Below are 23,901 nucleotides of genomic sequence, written 5' to 3' on the forward strand. Positions count from 1 at the left end.
TCTCTTCTTTTCTTTTTCCTCCTCCTCCCATGAACTATCAGAATGGAAATTATAATAGTGGCTGAGACATTGAAAATGCAATAATTTAAATGGAGAGGGCTCGAAAGGAATATTCAGGGATGATATCAGGATTAGGGAAATAGAGATAGTACTGTTGTCAGAGGGAATCAGAGACATTTCTAGAAACAAGGCCCACTGAGCCAAAGGGAAATTAAATGAATATGCTGATGTTTACTTTCCCAGCTTTCTGTAGGAAATTGAAGATGGTTTTGTGAAAGGCAAGTAGGGAAAAGGTGAGCCTCTACCATTATTCTCTCAAAACTTTGATTCAAAACATTTGTTTTCAAACTTAGTAAAGATTTGATAGCTAACAGTTAAAATTTGCACAGTAATTTTTTTCACAAAGCATTTGAAGAAAATGCCTTGAGGACATGGAAAAGTGCCAGAAAGAAAAAGGAAATGAAAAAAGGCAAGAAATTCAGTATAAAGGCACACTCCTAGAATTTTAGGGGTTACCAGCCAGGATCTTCCCCACCAAAGCAATGCTCCCTCCCTCCATCTGATCTTTCTACTCTTAAGTGGCATGTATTTGACTCTGAATCTACAGGGGAAAAATGACTTGAGGGCCTGGTTTAGTAGGATCTTGGATGCATTTCCATAAATACTTTATAAAAAGTAATAGCAGGAAAGTTGTAGGTAAAGATTTGTTCTTATTTGAAAGATGCTTGAAAATAATCCTGGATGAGGTGAGGAGGGTCCTGATAAAGGCCAAACTTGTTGTCTCCTCTCAATAACTGGGAAGCATGTTTATTGACAGAGTTCTTGGACAATCTAAAGGTCCGTATCTAAACTAGGAGGCAGGGGGGAGGGAGGGAGGGAGGGAGGGAGGAGAGAGAGAGAGAGAGAGAGAGAGAGAGAGAGAGAGAGAGAGAGAGAGAGAGAGAAAGAGAGAGAAAGAGAGAGAAAGAGAGAGAGAGAGATTTCCTGAGTGTAAGTTCGGCACTATGTGAATTCATTCTCTTCTTGCTCCCCATCATCTGATGAGAGGAGAATCCATGATAGCCTGTGGGTTCTAGAGTCTGGCACAACAAAATTTCAAGACCTGTTTTGTTCTTAGAGACATGACAGGAAAAAGCATAGAGACCCAGAGGACTCCTCTGGCTGAATAAAATTCAAGTGACGGTGTGCCAAAGAGAAGAAGAATGATGTAGGACCAAGTGTGGAAAGGTCCGATTCCTGTAGCTAGAAAATTGTGAGATATCTCATTCTATTGCCCCATTGGTCTCCATACTTGGAATGACTTTAACTTCAGGATCACTTCAGGGGGATAGCAGAAGGAAAGATACTGCGTGATTTTACCAGCTTTCTGTGTCCTGTTACCAGTGCAAGATGGTATGCCTCACAGTCAAGATAAAATGGCACTTTACCCACTGTAGAACCCACAGGTTGACCACCGAAGGCTACCAACCCACATGAAGGGGGGGCATTAAAGAATGAGTGCCTTGGAGGGAGAGCAGAGGGATGAAAGATAGTCTACAGTGGGCACGGTAATGAACAGACTCCAGGATACCTTTGCACCGCTTTATGTTTCTCATCAGTACCTAAGAAATGCTGCCACCTTCATAGATTTCAGAACTTATATTGACTTTTACATCGTGGTCTTCATAATTAACAGGCTGTTTTGAATCAGAACAGTAGGAAGAATTCCACTGCTCCCTTGCTCCAATGCATTAGGAAAGGAGGAGACTGTAGCTCATCAAGAACTCCACTGAAGAGGGTACACAGCTCAGGACTGTCAGGGAGCAGCCCAGAAAAAGGACACATGCTGAGTTCTGTGGAAAGAAAGCTGGAGGAAAATGCCAAAGAGACAGGCGGATAAGGGAGAGGAGGTGTGAAAGAAAGAAAACATCCATCCTCAGACACAGCCACCACATCATCATGTTTCATTTAGACTGGTTTGGGATGAACGAGAAGCTAAACAACTCCCACATAGGCTGACTAAGGGCTCCTGGACCTTAGTCTTGGAGAGGGGAATCACAGACTGATTCTCACCCAGGCCATCCAGAAGGAGGAATGAAGCGGGATGCTGATGGAGACAACAGTCCAGGTAAGAGTGGAGAGAATACAGTTAAAGATGCACCAACTTCTGGCCAGAAGGGGTGGGAAAATTGAAGGATTAGCAATGTTCCTTCACTGGTCATCCTGGAGATCTTGACCAGTCCCCTTGAGCTTCACACTGTGAAGTAAGTCACTGTCTGAAATGTTTCTTACTGTGTATCTAGTGTACCTGGAGAAGAGGAATATGGCTTAGATTAAAGCCCTTGCCCAGGTGTTAGGTGGGTCTAGTGAACTCCCAAAGTACTTTTCTTTTTGCAGCTGCCTGTACCCACAAAATTCTATGGTGAAAACCCCATTAGTGCTCTAATACCCCACATATAACAAGACATTCATTAAATGAGTTAGTCACATTACTTCATGTGTTTAATATAATTCAGCAAACACTCTTGCATAGATGGCACCTTGCCTATCATGAGGAGGGCCCAGTTTTGAGGTCTCATCCATCTAGAAGATCATGGACTAATGAGGCAGATGGTTAGGCCAACAAGTGATTTCAATTTAGAGTAATTATGGTTCTTACATTAGAATTTTGTCCAACACTAGGCAGAGTTCTATTGAAGCAAGATAGAAGGTGGGTGGTAGGTGGAAGAGAGGTTAGAGAAATCCAGGTATTTCCTCATGATGCCACAACCCAGTAGACATAAGACTCAATCTCCCAAATTACTCCTGGCACTCTTTGTCTTCATAGTACAGGACGGTTATTTACTGTCCCAGTCAAGATGCCTACATGTTATGACTTAAGCAAATTTGATGAGCTCTTGGAACTAAAAAGTACCCTTGTTCTTTTTAAACTTAATTTTGCAATTTATTATTATTGTACTGTGTGTGTGTGTGTGTGTGTCTGTCTGTGTGTGTGCGTCTGTGTGTCTGTGCGCGCGCCATGGCATATGTGGAGGTTGTTCTTTCCACTACAGCATCTTGGGATCGAATTCAAGTCACTAAGCTTGCAAATGCTATTACCCACTGAGCCATCTGCCTAGCTCAGATGTGTCTCTTTTCATACCTGTCTATATCACTTTTCTTCCAGATTCAGTGTTCCTTCGATGTTTTACCTTGAATGTGTAGTATTGTACTGAACAAGAGATATTGGACTGGACTTTCCGCCATCTACGGTACAGTCACATGCACACGAGCATACAGAGAGAGACACATGAGCTGAATTAGTCATACCAATGCCAGGAGATAAGAGTAGATTTTATGACATGAAAGTTACTGTCAAGGACTGGTGCAATGTGAAGTTCTATCTGTGGATTCTCATTCTTTCTTCCACTTGGAAAAAGCAACCTGTAGTTTCACAAAGTACTGGATGTGCATGTTAGTAACCAAGCAGATGACTGAGAGCCAGGCAGGCCTCTGCTGAACCGTGTGATGTGAGATAAACCACTTCAGCATCCAACCTGTTTCTTGTGAAAACAGAGCTGGTAGTGATACCTGCCTAGGGTATATTTATAAATATTAAATGCAAGAAAGGCCTTCTTTTCTTCTAAAGGAGTTTTCTCTTCCAAAATACCTGCAGTTCTAGGTAATGTGGTGCTTTAAAAAAAACAACTACATTTTTAAAAAGGTGGGAGGAGTAACTCAACCACAGGAACCCAGTTTGAGCCTGCATTTGAGGAAGCTCCCCAACTAACAGCTTAAATTTCTTCTTTCTTTGGTGGACACAGTTGGAGACCAGAGCCTGACTTCAATCTGTTTCTCTGTGTGGACTTATAAACTGTTGTGTGCTTTTGAGAGTAGTGGCCCTTACACACACACACACACACACACACACACACACACACACACACACACACACACACAAATACACAAATACACATATACATATGAAACATTTCTCTGTAGTCCCTAATACTCTGTGCTCAGGTTCTAGCTAGAGCCTCAACATGTGATGAGAAGGTGGCTTCTTTCTGATGTCTCTGCTCGGTGGCATTTGGAGAGCAGAGCAGGGCTGACACATACTCCAGAGGCAGAAAGGTGATCAACAGAGACCTCTTTTATGCCCAAGGTTTTATGTGCCCTCTGCATCTGTATGAACAGCTTAAGAGAAGCCAGGCGTGCTGCTACCTTCATGATTAGCATAGTCCTCTCCAGGTATGGATTTTAAGCCTGGAACCCAGTTCAAATGCTGACCTTCCCCCCGTCACTCTTTACTGGAGCCTGGAACTCGTTCTGTGCCCTGTCTTTGATGACACCAAGGAAACAGAAGCACATTTGATTGTTGTTTTCTTTTTGGATTTTTTCTTTAAATTTTTTTATTAGATATATTTCTTTACTTATATTTCAAATGTTATTCCCCTTCCCAGTTTCCTGTCCATAAGCCCCTATTCCTTCCCCCTCCCCCATATGGGTAGTCCCCCTATACATCCCTCTTACTGCCCCCCTCATATTCTCCTGCACTGGGGGTCCAACCTTGGCAGGACCAAGGGCTTCCCCTTCCACTGTTGCCCCAACAATGCTATTCTATGCTACATATGCAGTTAGAGCCCTGGGTCAGTCCATGTATAATCTTTCGGTATTGGTCTAGTCCCTGGAAGCTCTGGTTGGTTGGCATTGTTGTTCTTTTGGGGTTGCAAGCTCCTTCAACTCTTTCAATACTTCCTCTAATCCCCCCCCAAGGGAATCCTGTTCTCAGTTCGGTGGTTTGCTGCTAGCATTGACCTCTGTATTGGAAATGCTCTGGGGGTTGGGGATTTAGCTCAGTGGTAGAGCGCTTGCCTAGCAAGCACAAGGCCCTGGGTTCGGTCCCCAGCTCCGAAAAAAAGAAAAAAGAAAAAGAAAAAAGAAAAAAAAAGAAATGCTCTGGATGTGTCTCTCAGGAGAGATCTATATCCGGTCCCTTTCTGTATGCATGTTTTAGCTTCATCAATCTTATCTAGTTTTGGTGGCTGTATATATATGGGCCACATGTAGGCCAGGCTGTGAATGGCCATTCCTTGAGTCACTGCTCTAAACTTTGCTTCCATATCCCCTCCTATGGATATTTTCCCCTTTAAGAAGGAGTAGGAGCATCAGCATTTTGGTCATCCTTCTTTTTGAGCTTCCTGTGGTCTGTGGATTGCATCTTGGGTAATTTGAGCATTTTGGCTAATCGCCACCTATCAATCAGTGCATACCAAACGTGTTTTTCTGTGATTGAGTTACCTCGCTCAGGATGAAATTTTCTAGTTCCATCCATTTGCCTATGAATTTCATGAAGTCATTGTTTTTGATAGCTGAGTAGAACTCCATTGTGCAGATGTACCACATTTTTTGAATCCATTCCTCTGTTGAAGGGCATCTGGGTTCCTTCCAGCTTCTGGCTACTATAAATAAGACTGCTATGAACATAGTGGAGCATGTGTCTTTGTTGTATGTTGGAGCATCTTTTGGGTATATGACCAAGAGAGGTATAGCTGGGTCCTCAGGTAGTGGAATGTCCAATTTTCTGAGGAACCTCCAGACTGATTTCCAGAGTGCACTCATTCTGGTAGAGTGGTCTGACCATGGCTGCAAAAAAAATAGGGTCTTGTCTTTTTTGCTCCACTCCTGTAAACAGCAAATTTTTCACATGTTCTGCAATTGGATTTTTCTCTAAGAACGATGAACTGAAATATCTGTGACATGTCTTTTAAACTTACCATATAAAACTTGAAACTATCAAGAATATCATGACCCTCTATTGACAGATAAATATTGTGCGGCCTAGAGGAGTTATTTCTTAATCATCTTCCAGCTAGAAGATGCTAGACTTAGTTGGAATATAAATGCATATTTGTTTTTATTTCCCTTTTTATTTTTGAGAAAGAATCTCATATATCCTATGCTGCCCTCAAACATGGATGCAACAAGGTAGAGTCTTGAACTCCCAACACTTCTATCTGTACCTCCACCACCTTAGGTGCTGAGAAAATACATAGGTGTGTGTCATCACCCAGAAATCCTCCTATCTCCATCTCCCCAGCTCAGGTTTTACAATGGTATGTCACAGTGTTAAGCTTTTTCACAAGGGTGCTGTGGAGGAAATTTGCCTAGAAAACCATCATTCCACAGCCCACTAACCACTTTTTGTTCTTTCTAATATAGCATGCAGATGTCTTTATTGTGCATCTATAAGACTTGAGCACTCACATACATTATATTATATGCCAGGTAGAGTTAGAAGGTTATTCCATGCACTAGGAGATCCCTTTGAAAGGATGGGTCATAACTTAGTCAACACTACCCTCAGCCTAGGTAAGGGAGCCCCCCACTACTACATGCCCTGAAAATCCAGAAAATCCTAGGGATTTTCTAAGTTCCCCTCAAGGATCCAAACCCAAATAGAATGAGAATATTGCACAGAGTAAAGATGATCTGGGCAGTATGATCAATCATGATTCAATAGAAATTCCAGTGACTGGTATAGTATTTTCTTCATTGACTGGATTAATGCTATAGACATTATGGTTATTGGTGAGTCAGGTAGTATATGTATAGAACTATTGAAAGGAAGTTGGGATACTGAAAGCATCCTTGACCAGTATGTCTTCAGCCCCAGACACGGAACAACTGTTCAGTATTCATCAACTCAAGGACAAATGTTCTTCAATACTTGAAAATAAATTAGCAGCCTTTAATTATTCTCCCATGGAGTTAATATCATTTCATGGCAATTTTTCGTAGACAAACTGTATAAACATCACTTCAATATGCAAACTTAGAGTCTACCAAACACTTTCCAGAGCTGACTGAGTAGTATCCATTGTTCCATTCAGAACATTCTTACACTCCTCCAAAACAGGATGCTTTTGACTTTGGATATCAATTTTCTTAGAACTTGGAAACAAGAAGTCTATCTATGATCCTCAGTTGTGAAAACCCTGAACATCTTTTTCAATGTCTTTATGAATTCATTTAGAATTTTCTTCAATGTATTTATCATATCTATCACCCTTCCCTGAGATTTAAGATGCTAAATCTAAGTCACTCTACCAACCACTTTAATAAGATTTTTTTCTTTAAATTGTAGATATATGCATTTCTACTTTCATATATGTCTGTACAATTTGTATTTGATGACTGCAGAAGTCACCATTGGACTCCCTAGAACAAGAATTATAGACAATTTTAATTTACTGTGTGTGTACTGGGTTTGGTTCCTAGGTTCTCTGCAAGAACAGTAAGTGCTATTAACCACTGAGCCACCTTTCCAGCCCCTTTTGGTAAGTAGCTGCCTTTACATAATACTGTGCTTGGGTCACCAGGGAGAACAAGGGATGTTCCAAGGAAACTAAAAACAGGCAATGGGGGAGAAAAGTCCATTCATCTCAATTTTATTCAGAGATTGTTTTTATTATTCCTTCACTGAGTTGAAAATGAAATTTTCAAGAAAAATGACATCTAGGCTGTGGAAGTCCAGACCCCAAGAGGGAAGAGGAAAATGAATTTTCTGTGCTGATGGCTGTAGCCACCAAGGTTGTTGAATTTGATTGGCTGCTGAATTATCTTTTGAGTGAGGACTGACAAGACCCCGATGTGAAACTCTCATGTGATTCTACTGAAGACACTTCCCTTATTTCTTACTCTGTGATTTCCAGAAATACTGGGCCCCTTCTCAGAAATAACAAGCTCCACATGAAACACAGATTTATTTTTACTCTGAAAAGTTATTTATGGTCTTGGGTTTAGGGATTTAATAACCTCTTCTGCAAGAGGGTGTCTAGAGAAGAAAGGTGGAGCCCCTGGAGAAAGGCCAGCCAATTGCACAGCAAGATGAGATAAAGAGAAGGCTGCCTCTTCTTTCTCCTAGATGGCTTGTCCTGTCAGAGATTCTGATCAACTACTGTGTGTTCAGCAATGCCTTAGTACCAAGTGAATATATCCTCACAAACCCTACTCACCAAATCGTTATATAATAAACACACAATAAATCACCTGAAGAAATTTCACAGAAAGGTTATCACAGGTAATTCTTTTGGGTAGGGTCTGTACATTAAAACTGCATATTAGAATTTTACATGTGAAGAAGGCATTGAAGTAAATAATATAAATATAAGAGCAAAAGTGACGGAATTCAAATTACTTTTAAAAAAAGAAAGAAAGAAAAGAATCATGGGTAGGGATTTGGCATAAGCCCCAAGGAAATAAGGCTCAAAGGGAAGCTTTGCAGATTTCTATTCTACTCAGGATTTTTCTTTAAATGACTCATCTTTCCCAGTAGTTATCAAGAGAGTGTTTTGAAAACATCACACTTCAACCTAGTCTGAGCATCTACATTTGAATATCACATGCAAGCCTCCATGTACAAATAGCAGCTGGTCAGTCTGCAAATGGGGAGATCCTGGCTGTGTAGACAGGCATGTGATTACATGGACATATATACAAGGTATCAGGGGTCTTCTACTAAGTTGCACAAAACCACCGCAAAGTCTTCCTTTGTCTCCTACACTTACATAGTGTATTTTATAGGACAGCATAAAGTGTAGGAGAAGGACCCCCAGCTCCCATACATCCTTTATGAGAAAACACTATTCATTTAAAGAAAGGCCACTTGTGAAGCAATCAGCTTTAGAATGATATATTGTATTATCTTTTTGCCACCTGAACCTTAGCATGTGTGATTCTGTATTTCAACTGAATGTCCAGTGGAAGGAGCCAGGAGATTTGGCCCAGTTACTTTCTTTGAAAGCTGTGGCCAATTTCACTAAAATGAGCAATTCTTGCACTGACAGTGAAATGACAGATTTAAGCTGTGCAACTGGACCCAACAGTAGCCCACATCATCCCAGCTCTGGGAGAATTTGCTTATAAGTAGAGTAGACATAGAAACTCTCGGAGAGCCATCCAGAAGAACAGTCAGAACCATCAAATATAAATAAGCTAAATCCAACAGAAATACACACAGAGATGTTGGCCGAAGATTTAGAGGGAGGGACGTCATATTTGTAATCATGGCTGGAATTAAATATAACTTCAAGGTGGACATAAAGTAAAAGATAGCCAAGATGAGTTACACTAGGAGCATAAGATACTGAAGTTAACTGTGAATGTGGAGACCCTTGGGTGACCAAGGGCATTTAGGTCACAGGTGCAGTATTGTAAGAAGACTAGGGTACAGCTGAGACCTGACTTCTAGAAAGAGTTGTCCAGAGAAATGAATGGGCCTTGGCTAAAGAAATGCATCTGATTGTAATCTAAACAGAATGATATTATGACATGTCCCATATTACAATATGGCAGCCTTATTAGAGGTTGTCCTTTAAATTCTCTACTGTAACTCCTGAACCTTTTGTAAAGCTTCATTTCAGTTTTGAATATTAGCTATGCGCTCGGGAAGAAAAGAGGTGTGTACTAACTCTGAACCTTCTGTTAGAAAGTGACAAACATCTAATTGACCAGGTAACAGGGACCCCTTGAGAATGGGTTAAAGGACTTGATTGGGCCAGAGAGTTCAGTAGAGCTGCTGAAATCTGTTTCTTTTCCCAAGCCTTGGGTTTCAATGTCTTCTAATTTATTTTTGTCACTTTATATTTATGTGCTTTCTTATTTAATTTATTTTGTCCAGCAATGTGTTTCCTTCATGTTGCCAAGGATGAGGCTACTATAAACTCCATGCTTGCATAATTTTTTTGTGTATGACTTCTGATTAAGGGTAAATTTCTATTCCAGGCAGATTAAAATCAACTACAATGGCCAACTCCAAGTTATTCACTTGAGTGATGTGTTTATTCTTGAACAAACTGCCATTGCCAAATGGGTATATACTCTGGCCACTTCACTGGCACGTGGAAGGGGTTGGGTGGAACAAAAGGAATGTCACATCGGACCACACAATGGGCCAGCAGCAATTGCCCACATGAAAAAAAGCATCAGCGATTTTTCCAGACAAAAGGAGAACAAAGCATGGATCTTTATACTGTAAGAGGTGTCTGTTGTCTTTGGTTGTTTTAATACTTAGCCCACAGTACTGAGGAGAGAGCAATACTCCACAGATGCCAGAAAGATTGTAACACTGGGACAATTGTTAGGTGACACTGGAAAATGAAAGGTGAGAGATAGGGAAGTGTATACCATCAATAAATACCCAGATTCTCTTCCTAGACACCAATGTTCAGATAAAAATAATAAGGCAAAACCATTCATAGCAGTTGGAACATAAAATGCTTGTGAAGAGAAAGTACTTTGGGATAGACGTGCAGACTAGAACAAAAGGAAGTAAAGGAATTATCTTTGAGTGGGTAGGTTCTGTACTATGTAATGATGGAAGATGCCATCTGTGTGTACTACTCTCCTTCAAGAAGTCTCAGAGAACAAAATATCCTTCTCTTGCCCAGTTTTCAGAATCAGCAGAAGAAAATCCAAAACCTCCCCTGGCATCTTGCAACTTGGGAAGCAAGCGACAGTGACAGGCAAAGGACAAGCACTGTTCTAGCCACTTATCCTTTGAGGCACACAAAGTGAAGTTTTTGGGAATGATAAGGATAAATTTGAATCCAAGTCGAGAGGCCTGACCATTCTTTGCTACTCTGCAGTCAGACCAGAATGAACTGAAAGTTTGGAGCAAGTTATGCATATGCATTAGACTCAGATTATTTGCATTAATCTATGGTGCCAGAGATTAAACAGGCCTGCCTTGCACATGCTGCATATACCATCAACCGCCAAGGTATATCTTGGCCTCAACAGCAGGAATTTTCACAGCATAGTAGATAAAATGATTACATTTCCATTGTGAAGATAGACAAGAAAGTCAAGAATGGACTTGGATATAGCTGCAAGTTCATTTGTGACAAATGTGACTCCACAAAGAAAAATGGTAGAAATTTATATGATTTATATTGTGGTAATTATTTATTCAAAGCAGTAGTGAAAACAAATATACAGTTGTAAAGGCAGACACTAAGTTTTTTTTCTGCTACCTCCTGAATGGTGAGCTATATCAAAATGAAACTGAATATTTTCCCCCAGGTACTGAGTATCAGAAACTCATTGAAGCCGACTTCATGAACACAAACTTTAAACTTTTCTATGAGAAATGTATAGCCACTGAACTAGCGGCTGATTCTCTGGGTGAAGACAGATAGGGTTCTAAGGTGTGAGTCAGTGGTGGGAAAAACAAACAAGGTTTTCCCAGAATTCAAGGCATCTTGATCCATGGCAAAATAGGCCTGCTGTTAAGTATGTGGTAATCCTCTTATAGACCAAGGAAAACTGAAGAGAGGAAGTGAATTGAGAATATCAATCTGAGAGTTATGAACTTGGGTTCTGGGAGGGCAGGTATATTCTTGGACTGAAGGTATCATTGTTCTTCCATAGTTGAGACTGCAAAGAGCTAGAAAATTCTGCAGACTTTTTAATCTCTCTAAGAAGGATGACATCCATCAATTGTTTGCAGAAAGCCCTTAAATAAAGGAAGTAAGAAGTACCCTCCAGATTTAGCCATTTGTCACCTAGCATTTCCTGCAACACAAATGCTAATGTATTGCTCTGAAGAAGTGAAGAACCAACAAAAACCAAGATGTTGCAGACTATGCTAACATTCCATCCAAAAGCATGAAGGAATCTAAAGAAAAACATCAGGACCACATTACCAAGCGATGAAGGCTGTCTCTACTGAGAAAGAGCTTTTAAATCTAAGTTTCATTGTTAAACAATGAGAGTCTTCAAGAATAACAAATAAGTATCAGACCTCGACAGAAAAGGTTTACATTAAATCCGACAAAGATCTCAGTCAACTATCTATTTTCATACTTTAGGGAACTGGGAAAAGAACAAACTACATCCAAAAGTCATGGAAGGAAGAAAATAGAAAAGAGTGAACATGAATAAAATAGAAAACACGAAAGCTACAGAAAATTAGTGCAGTCAAAATTTTGAGGATGTTTGAAATGGCTCAGTTGACCAAGAACTTGCCCTCTATTCACTAAGAACCCAGTACCATGTTCAGAGTCCATAGAAGAAAACTGTTCTGGTACCCACATGTATAATCCAAGCTCTGTGGCTTTGGACACAGGTGAATCCTTGCAACTGACTGGCCTACCAGCCTAGACTATCCCCAAAACACCAATGGGAGAACAGGGGTGAGTGACTCAAGAATGACAGCTGAAGTTTACTCTAACCTTTGTGTACACAGGAATTTGCACACATAAGAACATACACACACACATGAAAAATGATTCGTTCTTTATAAAGATAAATACACTTGATAATATAAAATTAGTATGCAGCCCATGCCTAAAATAAAATCTAAATAAATGAGTAAATTCATAATAAAGATAAGCAAGTGTACACCAAATGGTTCCTAATATTGGCCTTCATAGCTAGCTAAATGTTTGCATCATTTCTGGTCCAAATGATGTTATTGTTTGTGATGACTCATTGGTTTTTGTCTTAGAAAAGAAAGTGCTGTTTTCTAAAGGCACGGGCACAGTTCCACTAGTAAGTCATGGGTATGCTTCTGGGACTTAGAAGGAGCAGAGACTGAGTCACTAGAGGGATCTTTAGGAACTCCTTTTCTAGTTTCCAAAGTATCATGACATACTGCTTTCCTTGCCCTGGCTAGGAGAATCTCAAGTACAGAGTCATTAGGATGACCCTGGAATGTGTACCCGCTGTTTTCTTTATGCTTATGGTACATAATGTGACGGGGAAGCGCCACAGAGCCTTAGAATGTGTATCAAAGGTGAAAGCACTTCAGAGTAGATGCAGAGTAAAAGCTACCCAGGATGTGGAGTGGTCTGAGAACAGAGTTGCCCTGGATGTGGAGACTCACAGGTAACCCCAGGTGGTTAGGTCATGGATAAGGAAGGCTGAAGGAAGACCAGGCCAGCAGCTGGAACAGGAAGAAAGTAAGATGGCTTTTGAAAAGTTGTCCTGAGGAGTACTGACTGGGTCTTGGCTAATGAGAAACAACTGATTGTAGGAAAAATGAGTGGGATTATGACATGTAGGGTAGGCTGCCTTCTTAGGTGTTCTTTACATTCTTCTGCTGTTACTCCTGAATCTTTTGCAAATCCTCATTTAGGTTCTGAAAATCAACTGTGCATTTGGGAAGAAAATAGTTTACATAAGCTCTCCACCTTCTGTAAGCAAATGACAGAAATCTGATAGGTTGGGTAACTCAGGACCCCTGAGAGTGCCTTGAAACATTTGGTTGGGTCAGAGAGTTCAATAGAGCTGCTGAAATCTGCTTCTCTTCCCTTGAGTTTCAATCTCTTTTCATTTTGTTGTTTTATACTCATGGCTCTATATAATGCAGTTGTATGAGCTTTTCCATTACTTTTAAGTTTGAATAGGGGTTGACCTAGCATTACATAGAAAACACTTCAAAAAGTGAATTTTTGAAAAAAATTGTTTTTTTGCTATCTATTTATCTATCTATCTATCATCTATCTATCTATCTATCTATCTATCTATCTATCTATCTATCTATCTATCCAATTGTGGGTTGTCTGACATGGGTGCTTGGAACTGAACTTCTGTCATCTGTAAGAACAGTATGCTTTGCTCTTAACCACTGAGCCATCTCAACAGCCCCCAATAAAGAGTTTTACCTTCCTCTTTATTTCCAGAGGCATTGCTCTGGTATTCATTTTCTATGTTTTTGAGGGCTAAGTGAATGAACAGAGAACAGATGAAGGATTGAAATGAGAAGCCTCCCATGTACAGCTATAACTTTGTTTACCATGTATCACTGTACAATCCCCCAAACAGAGTAAACAAGATAATTTCTAAGTAGAGTCAGTTGCTCAGCTTTCCATGAGATCTTATTTCCTTGAGTTTACTACCCTTCCTTAAATGACACAGAAGTCCTGAACAATGGCTCTTTAGAATTCTTGGATAACACTTGTAATCTATAACTTTCAGCTAACACCTTCCTTGTGACTAAACAAAACAAAAGAATTGGATTGATCAGGGGACTGTTAGATACCAGTCAATTCTGGCATTCTCCACACCTCAATTTGACTACAAGTGTACAAATATCTGAGGGAGGAGGTTTAGTCTGAGGAATAAATATCTTACACACACACACACACACACACACACACACACACACACACGTCACACACACACACATCTTGATTTCGATTTCTTTCTAAATTAAGTGGCAGTTTCTAAGTAGTGGGGCTACAAAGCTTGCCTGAACACAGCAAGAATCAGAAAATATGTTAACAAATATTTTGAAAATCACAACAATACCATTGTTCTGATAAGGCAGCCTTGAATACAAACTCCCAGCCATAAGTTCCCAAGGGACTGGCTCCTTGCAATAACAGGAAAGCTTTGTGCAATGTGACCTGATTCAACACCATAGTTTCCAGCCGTGGATCTGGGATTTTATTGAATTATTGCAGGAGACATGGTGGTCTGTGAAAAGATGTGAGAAAATCCATGGAAGGCAGATTGCTGACTTTACAAAGCCAACATCAATGCCCATGTTATGATCTCAGACCAGTTAAGTTCTCCTGCACAGTCATAGCTCTAAGTAACCTTCTCTAGAATGTCTGGGAAATATCCAGCTTTAGGGTCTGGAAGGTAAATAGGCTGCTCAGACCATGTTTTGAACTCACATTGATAGATGGTGAATGGCATGTTTTTACAAATAACCGTGCCTCTTTCTTTTAGCTACACATCTGCTTTCTAAACTCTTGTACCTTAAAGATATTATTTCCTAAGTGACTAGAAGCATATTTAACAAGCTTACCCATTCTTCTATCTTGCAGTGTGTTGGAAAGGTTTGATTTTATTGTGTGTATTTTTTATAACTCTTTGTCAGAAATCAAGTAGCTTTATTTGTATGGGTTGATATCTGGCTGTCCATTCTATTTTATTAATCTGTGTGACTGTTTCTGTGTTTAGGTTTGTTTTGCCTATGTGGAATCTTTTGTGTTTTTTTTTTCAATGAACTTTTGGATTTTTTTTTCTATTTCTGGGAAGAATGGAGTTCAAATGTGAATGAGATTGCATTGAATTTGTAGCTACATTTTGGTATGTTGGCCATTTTCATAATATTAATCTTGTGTATTAATGAGCATGGGAGGGGTATTTCTATATTTTAGAGTTTTTCTTCTATTTCTTTCTTCTGTGTTTTAAAGTCTAGGTCTTTAACTTCTTTGCATTTATTTCAAGGTATTAGGTTAATCAGAATGTTTCTCTGATCTCCTTTTTAGTTTGTCATTGATGTATAGGGAGGCTATAGAATTTTGCATGTTAATTTTGTAGCTTCCTGCTTTACTGAAATAACAAAGGCTATAGGCATTTTTATTTGTTGCTTACTGAAACTAGATGACAAATCCTGTGGCCAAAGATATCACACCCCTGGGATGCAATACATAATCAAGCCAGGACTGATCTGGAAGCTTCCTCCCTGCTGGCTACTCAGGCTATGGGAAAAGATAAGGCATTACTGATCTACCTAACTATCAACTCTATGAACTGTAATATCGACCTTCCAAGCAAGACGTGCCAACTGGCACAATGGTGACATGACCAGAATTCTGGCATACTCTCAAAGAGAGAATACGTGCTTTGTACTTACTATAAACCCTATCTAAACAAACAAACAAAACAACAAACAAACAAAAACATGGTGGGAAGACCATAGGATCTAAGGGAGAACTAAGAACTATTTTTTATTTAATAGATGTGTCACTAAACTTTATTCTAAAAACTTACCAATAGACAAGTACAACCCTCACCTTTAATCAGATATACTTATCTTAGCAGTAAACAACAGTGAATGCAGAGTTTAATTGACTGCTCAAGGTGCTTAGAGTAAATGAAGATTGAGTGCTGAGCGCTAAACAGTACATTTATACTGCCCCACCGAGGCTCAGGGAACACTGTAGAGGAGGAAGTGGAAAGAATGTAAGAGTCGGAAGACAAGGACTATGAAATACTATCTTCAGGACGTGACACACTCATTGCAAATATGGGCTGGTAACAACTGAGGAATCTGTACAGTATCTGAGCCTGTTGATATCCAATTCTGGATCAGGAATGGGCTCACAGGGCCTTACCCTCCCATACTGACGTACTGGATATTAATACATTATAGGGAAAGGACAAAAAGCATCTTCAATCGTGTATCCAATAATGAGAACATGAGGCTTCAAAGGGTATTTCCAAGTTTGTTGACACATATACAGTCATAGTTCAAATTGGTGGGTCATAAATCAAAAGAAAGGGACAGGAATGAAGAAAAGAGAGAGGGAACAGTAAGACAGAGTAGAGAGAAATTACCACAGTTGGAGGAAGATAGGAGAGAATGGGAGAATAGTAAATGTAGTGCTCTATTTACATGTATGCAGTTGTCAAAGAACAAATTTAATCAACAAAAATAAATGTTTTTTAAAGCTATCATTGAGTGGCTCTTGGACTCAGTTGATCTGTGGAATCCAATGCAAGTTTCTATTTGTTCTGATTTACAGCCCTCTGCTGCTCCCATGTTAAGAATGGCACTTACATGAAAGTGTTCTTCTTATTGATGTAAATTTATGAGTGCATTAGGCAATTCCTCTTTGAAAATCCTTGAAAATTACATAGCTGGACATCTCAGGCTCTGGATCTGAAGCCAAGATAGCCTTTCCCTCTTGGTATGGAATTAATTCTATCCTTAAGTCTGGGGAGAATAAACTCTAAAAAGGGTCTTTTCAATAAAGACATTCTTTCTCATAGTCTCTAAATCCAATCAAATTTAAAATAAAGAGATATTTTATAACCATACATGTTTTGGCCTAAACATTATCAAAAGTTCAATCCATTTTTGCCTAGGACCCTTTGACCTTTTCATTCCAAACTATATGGGTAAAACCATGCCTAAAGAGTCCAAAGAATCAGGCTTGTTAACGCTCTTCATTATCAACATAAAGTCAAAATAACATTCACAACTAATATGTATCTAATCTCTTAATGACAGTAATCAGGAATATGCCTATCATTCATTACCTTTTCAAAATATTTTTTTGCTTAATATGATTTAAAAGCATTTTTCTAGGTAATCAGAAAGATGCTGCTTTGAATAGTTTCACGTCTGCAAGATCTTTCATTGTTGTCCTTGATCACTATAAAGCTGCTCTAGGAAAATCACCATAGCAATAGCAGGAGTAGCAGCAACAGCAACAGCAGCAGCACCACTACCAACAACAACACAGTCATCATCACCACCACTACCACAACCACCCCTAGCAGCAGCAGCAGCAGCTGCAGCATCATCTGATCTAATAAACTTAGAACCTCAAATCCATTCCCAGGAAGCAGACTCTGGGTTTTAGTAAGATATCCAAGTGAAACCAAAGAATAAACATGGGTTGAACCTAGCACATTTATAGCAGATGTCCAGTTTGGTCTTCTTGTGGGTCCCAAACAACTAGAAGGGGGGTTATCCCCAAAACTGTTGCCTGTTTGTGGGATAAATTCTCTTATGCTGAGCTTCAGTGGGAGAGAAAGCACCTAGACCTGCAGAGACTTGAAGAGCCAGGGTAGGGCAGGTACCCAGTAGGGGGAGAGCGTTTGTTCAAAGGAGAAGGGGAGGAAAAATGGGGGAAGGATTTTGGAAAGGGTGATCAGCAGTGAGTGGAATGTAATGTAACTAAGTAAAAAACATTAAATTACATTTTAAAAAGAAATCTAGGAGACTTGTATCCATGTGGGCACTCTGTAAGCACTTCTTTAAAGTACAATGCTCCCTATAGAAAACCACACCTTAGAACAATGAACAAAAACATAAAAGACATGAGATTTGAGTTCAGGAAAAAAATCTATGTTCAATTTTGGTTACATGTTTTAGAATGAGTTACTTAGTACCTTTACTCTACGTTAAAATTAACCTATTTATGAAATATACCAAGTGCCTAATGCATTAATCCCACCTGATCCTGGAGAAACTGAGTCAATGAGGTCTTGGTTAACATGGTATTTTATATATGTTTTGTCATGGCATCATAACTTACATAATATGGATGGTATAAAATTTGGTACCAAAAGTTCGTATCAGCCCCAAAAAGATACACAAGTACCATTTGTTCACATGTGAGAAAGTTTTTGAGAGATGTTCCTAAGGATACCAATGTTGGAGGCAAGGAAGGAGGCAATGATAAAACAATCACTCAGAGAGATGTGAGAAAAATACTATGGATTTAATAAAATAATGGTTCTAAGACTCGGGGTGAGGCATGAAGATGTTAATTGTTGCAACACTTAGCATAGTGCTAGTGTTAGGAAAGAACCAAATAGTTTAAATACAGAAATAGTGGGGCAGTGTCTAAGAAAGCAATGGGACCCCCAAACGTTATGCTATATCTGAAATGACCTACAAAGATAAAAATGAAGCCTCACTCAGACAACAGATGCAGAGGCCAGACAAAATAAACACTGAGGACCTCCCTTAAGAAAGTAGAGTCAGGACCTAAGGAAGAAAAAATCTTCTTTACTAAAAACATCCCAGGTGGCTAACAGTCTTGTCATCTCAGCGACTGATGAGTATCCTCACTTTTGCTCCAGCAAAACAGCATTGATAACAGCTATTGCCCTATCCGATTGCTACACTGTACAGGAATTCTTGGACTGAAAGAAACAATCTTCAAACCTGGTGAAGAAAGGGACATGAATGTGTGGTATTTCAGATGGTACCCTTCTTGAGATGAAAGAGTAAGGCATTGAGCCAGAGGATAAGTCTCTTTTGAGTGGGGGAAAAAAGTGAAGCAATCATTTGATGACCAGAAGGGAGAATTTTGTCAGCGCTCCTGGTTTCGCCAAAATTTGATTGCTTTTCCCATCCAAGTGTATGGGGAATTGCATCTGTCTTCTTGAAATGGGAGAGCCACTTGATTAGCAATATGAAAAGAAACAACAAGTGTTGCCTTTTAAATATTTTTTAGAACAATGAAAAGCTGAGGTAAAATGATCTAGTCCCTCTTCTTTTCTTTCTGGCCACAAAGACCAGAGAACAGAGATTGGATACGTCTGGTTTCTGAGCATGACTGGGGACCCTCTCATTTGTGTCAAACATGCCATATGAAAATTAAATTGCACCTTTTTATTCAAGTGTCATATAAATGACTAATTTGCTATCATGACTTAGTTCAAAACTGTTTCAATAAACATGATAATCAGGCCTTGGGATTTTACAAAATGTAATTACTTATCCTGCTGAGACTAAACAGTCAAACTTCTTGATGAGTTAAAATTCTTCTTCTACAATCTCTCTGCATTTTCTTACAAGTTTCTTGAGGCTCCACCAATAACAGGGATTGTCATTATGAAGGATCTCTCATCCTTCCCTGCTGTTTTCAGTTTAACAAATCCAATCTGTTGGGCTAATTTTAAATCAGGAGATGCTACAAGATGAGTCATGACTTTGTAATTGAGAAATATAACCAGGATTTGCCAAAGCCAAGAAAACCGGGCTGACAGAAACATAATTCTTTGGCGGCAACAAAGCAAATACCAGTCTGGTCAGAGTAGACAACAAAGAATACAGTATCTCTTCTCCCTAGCAACACAAGGAACATGGTGGGGGTTGGAGAGTGCAGATCACAGGACCTCAGAACAGGAACTGAACCTGATCTCAGAATGGGTGTATGGGGCATCTGCAATGAAGGGAAGGCTTTTAAAATAAAGGAGCCTGAAACAGCTCCACTGGTCCATTGTTTGTACAACCATTTAGCATGAATTTATTACTAAGGATGTTTTTAGCACGAATATCAACTGTTGGGAAAACATGGCATAAAGCTATAAAGATTTATTTTTCTGACCAATGGATCCATTTGCAACCAAAATAAAGAACTACAGGCAAAGACTTTCCCAATTATTTACTCAAAACCATGAATTTCTCCAGAACCATTCTCAAAATGTACGCAGCTTAGAAATTCTGAAAGTGAACTCATGAGTCTATTGAAAGAGAACGGGGGAAAACGTAATCGGCTCTATTCATTTTAAATGTTTCAGCAAAGGCAGGACTTGCCTGACCCAGTTACCACGTAGCTGGCAGTAGTCCCAATGAAATTGTGGTGCCTCTACCCACCGAGGTTAGGTTTCGTGGCCACAGCTTATGAGTAAGCTGAAGAGTAGAGTTCGCTCCATCTACGTCAGTGGATTACTAGAGACATGGGGCAGCTGTAAGCCTGTTCCCCGTGGGTTTGTACCACATAGTGGCCCATCCCTTCTTAGTCTGGGACATCATCCTACAAAAACAGATTGCTTCGTGCAGCCACATGCTTGTCCGATGAAATCATTCCTGCTTTCTTCTGCAGGTTCTCAATAGACCCTCACAGATCAGACTCACAGAACACCTGCCAGAGCTCTGTCTCTGCTCTAGCTAATGCAGGAGGACGTCAGCTTCCTGCTCTGTGTAGCAAATGGGGAGAAAAGTTGCAATTAGATGTACATGTAACCAGCAGAGACCATTGATCCTAAAACAAGGTAGCTCTCTCTGAGTAAGCTGCTAGTATAGGGCATGTTTCTGTACCAACAGCCTGCTGACTCCAAGGCTCTTGCTGTAATTTTATATAAATGCAGCTTTTGCACATGTGAATTCGTCCCCCATTCTCCTGGGTATTAAAACCTCACCTATCATTCATTATCTCAAGTCAATGTCACATCGTTCACAACAGTTTCCTTTAGCTATCTAGAGAGAGCAATCTGGTCCTCCCTCTGCATTTTCTGTCTTGACTAATTATACATACTTCTGCTTATCTTCACTAGAATTCAAGCTACTTTGGAGGATAGATCAGGAGCCTAGGACCATGTCATTTTCTGTTCTATAAATGTTATTACTCAGAGAATATTTTAAGTTAGTCAATAGGTTAAGAAGACACAGGGAGATAGCAAGGGATGACTCTCTTGGTTGACTTAGAATTTCAAGTCAGAAGAGCTAAGATGAAAGTCAGTATGGTGCAAGGAAGTCTTATGGTGGAGTGGGGAACCTGTTCATTGAGATGAAATAGGAATGGAAAGCCTATGTATGAGCAAGAAGAGGAGAGCCTGGGATCTTAGCCTGGTGGGAACTTCAGGGAAAGCCAAAGCAACAGAGACAAAAGCCACCACCAAGCCTTTGGCCCTTGAAAAATCAAAGGACTTGAGAGACTCAGTGTTCTCTGAGGGCTAATCTGACTTGTTAGTCTTCTTGACTCTGCAGCAAAACAGAATCACTTTTCTAAACAGATTGTCAAGTGTTTCTTCACTGATAACCAATGTGAAAGCATTTTCTTGAGGTAACTGAGCTTATGAGTTTCTGACACAGAATCTGGGAATACAAAGTATGGTCATCTCATGGGCAATTGCCTATCCTTTTCTCCAGTATACACATCATCTCCCCACCCTGAGGGACCTCTCCTCTCTCCTGCTGACACCAAAGGTCATTTACCTTTGGTGTCAGCAGATTTATAGGTCATTACTCTGCTCTAACAGCTCACTGCCTTTGGGTTCACTACCACATGATGTCTTCACATCAGCTCTACTTCCTAACTGGCACTGTTGATTTGATTTGAGTAATTTAACCATCAAATATCTCAATTCTGTCTTCTGTTGGCTTAAAACATATCAATAGAGTTCTTAAATGTTCAGCTCTAAGTTTTATGTATACTTAGAGTTTGGTTACCGTGGCTATTTCAATATATAGTAGAAAAGAGGCTGAAAAATATGTGAATGATAGGCAGTCATTTATACAATGTCTTAGTTATGGTTTTATTGCTGTGAAGAGACAACATGATCATGGCAACTCCTCTAAAGGAAAATACATAATTTAGCTGCCTTACAGTTTCAAAGGTTTAGTCTATTACTGTCATGGTAGGAAGCATGGCAGCATGCAGGCAGACATGGGACTGGAAAATAAGCTGAGCATTCTACATCTTAATCCACAGGCAGCAGAAGGAAACTGTGCCACACTGGGTGTAGCTTGAGCATAGGAGGCCTCAAAGACCACATCAACAAGGCCATACCTACTCCAAGAAGGTCACACTTCCTAATAGTGCTACACCCTGTGGGCCATGCATTAAAACACATGAGTCTGTGGGAGTAAAACCTCTTCAAACAACCACAGCCCTATGTTGGCAGTTTCAACCTTTGGATTGCCAATCCTTTGTGGGGGTTGAATGACTTTTAAATTGGGTTCACTTAAGACCATCAGAAAGCACAGGTATTTACATTTTGATCCATACTGGCAGCAAAAAATGTTATGAAGTAGCAACGAAAATAATTTTATGATTGGGGGTCACCACAGCATGAGGATCTATATTAGAGTGTTGCAGCATTAAGAAATTTGGTCAACTGGAAAGCTTCTCTAAGGCAAAGGACATAGGCAATAGGACAAATTGGCAACCTACAGATTGGAAAAAAGTGTTTACTAACCCCACATCTGATAGAGAGTTAATATTTAATATATATTTAATATTTAAAAAACATATGTATATAAAGAACGCAAGAAGCTCACCACCAGGAAACCAAGCAACCCAATCAAAAAATGGGGTATAGAACTAAACAGAGAATTCATAGCAGAGGAATCTCAAATGGTTGAGAAGCACTTGAGGTTCTAAGGTTAAGGTTCAAAGTCCTTAGTGATCAGGAAAATGCAAATAAAAACGACCCTGGGATTCAGAATGGCTAAGATCAAACCTCAGGTGACAGCACATGTTGGTGAGGATGTGGAAAAAGAGGATCACTCCTTCATTGCTGGTGGGATTGTAAACTGGTAAAATTCAAGTCATGTCAACAGAATATTTACTAAGTACCTATAGTATATTTTTTCAGACTATACATTTAGTCATACATAGACCTTTCTCTCTCCTAAATTTATACAAATTTATTCAAAAGTGTTGATTGATAGCCCATGCCATACCTGATAGTTAGAAAATGAAATAAGAACTTTTGTATAATGTATGAACAGTATCAGCAATGAGTGTTTTCTTTCTTGCTTACTATTGATATTTTCTCATCTTATTGTAAGATAGTTTCACATGAGTTCTGTCATTGATCTTTAACTCCAAACAGGACTGTATTGGAGCATCACATGGATATCCCACTATCTCATTCTATTACTATGGAGTTAGGCACATGATACATGTGATGCTGAAATAGATGTGGGACCTAAACAATCTAAGCAGAGTCCTCTTAAGGGACATAATATATTTACAGAAATAATTTCCATTATTTCATATATTTCATTATGAAAACGTAAAGATTTTTATACTATATCTGAGTACTCTCCCATTGTTTCATTTTTTTCTTTCATTTATGAGTATATTCATGCCATTCTAAGTTCTACCCTGTGTCAAAGAATCCATCTGTTTAAGACACTTATAAAACTCTTGCAAATTGATTCTATTGCTCAAAATTATTTCACATATAGGTTACAGAAATACAATTAAAACAGGATGTTTCAAAGAGTTAAAAAGAGAGATATAACTGAAGGATTATTTCTTAAGTTTCAGAATCAACGGAGTTTAACGTATAAAAGATGTGGGGTAAAATAAAGAGAAGTAGTAAGAAGTGGAGCAAATGAGCCGTGTCTCTGAAAAGGGAGTTAGAAGAGGAAAGAGAAAGACAGGATATATAAGATAAGCAACAGGTTCCAATGAATCTGTAGTAATATCACCAAGGAGAGTCTTAGTTGTGCTCTGTCTTGAGAGCATCCCAGAAAGGATTTGACCTTAATCCGAAGGCTGTAATGAATTCTGGGATGTGATAGTTCCAATAGGAATGCCTGGCCCCCATATACTAATGTGTTTAAGTGCTTGGCTATAGGGAGTGGCATTATTAGGAGGTATGGCCTTGTTGGAAAAGGTATGACCTTGTTGGAGGAAGTGTGTCATTGTGAAGACATGCTTTGAG

The 23,901-nt window shown here is 39.5% G+C and overlaps 1 long non-coding RNA gene across 1 annotated transcript in view; it reads left to right on the top strand.

The window, feature by feature from the left end:
- The first annotated feature begins 1,788 nt into the window (after window positions 1-1,788).
- The window catches only part of LOC120103512 (uncharacterized), a 144,223-nt gene continuing 122,110 nt past the window's right edge, over window positions 1,789-23,901 (top strand). Inside the window, exon 1 of the long non-coding RNA XR_015623451.1 lies at window positions 1,789-2,107. This is a non-coding gene — a long non-coding RNA (uncharacterized LOC120103512). The remainder of the gene's footprint in view (window positions 2,108-23,901) is intronic.

The sequence above is a fragment of the Rattus norvegicus genome, chromosome 6 (genome assembly GCF_021556685.1).
Source record: "Rattus norvegicus strain SHRSP/BbbUtx chromosome 6, alternate assembly SHRSP_T2T, whole genome shotgun sequence".
Lineage (NCBI taxonomy): Eukaryota > Metazoa > Chordata > Mammalia > Rodentia > Muridae > Rattus > Rattus norvegicus.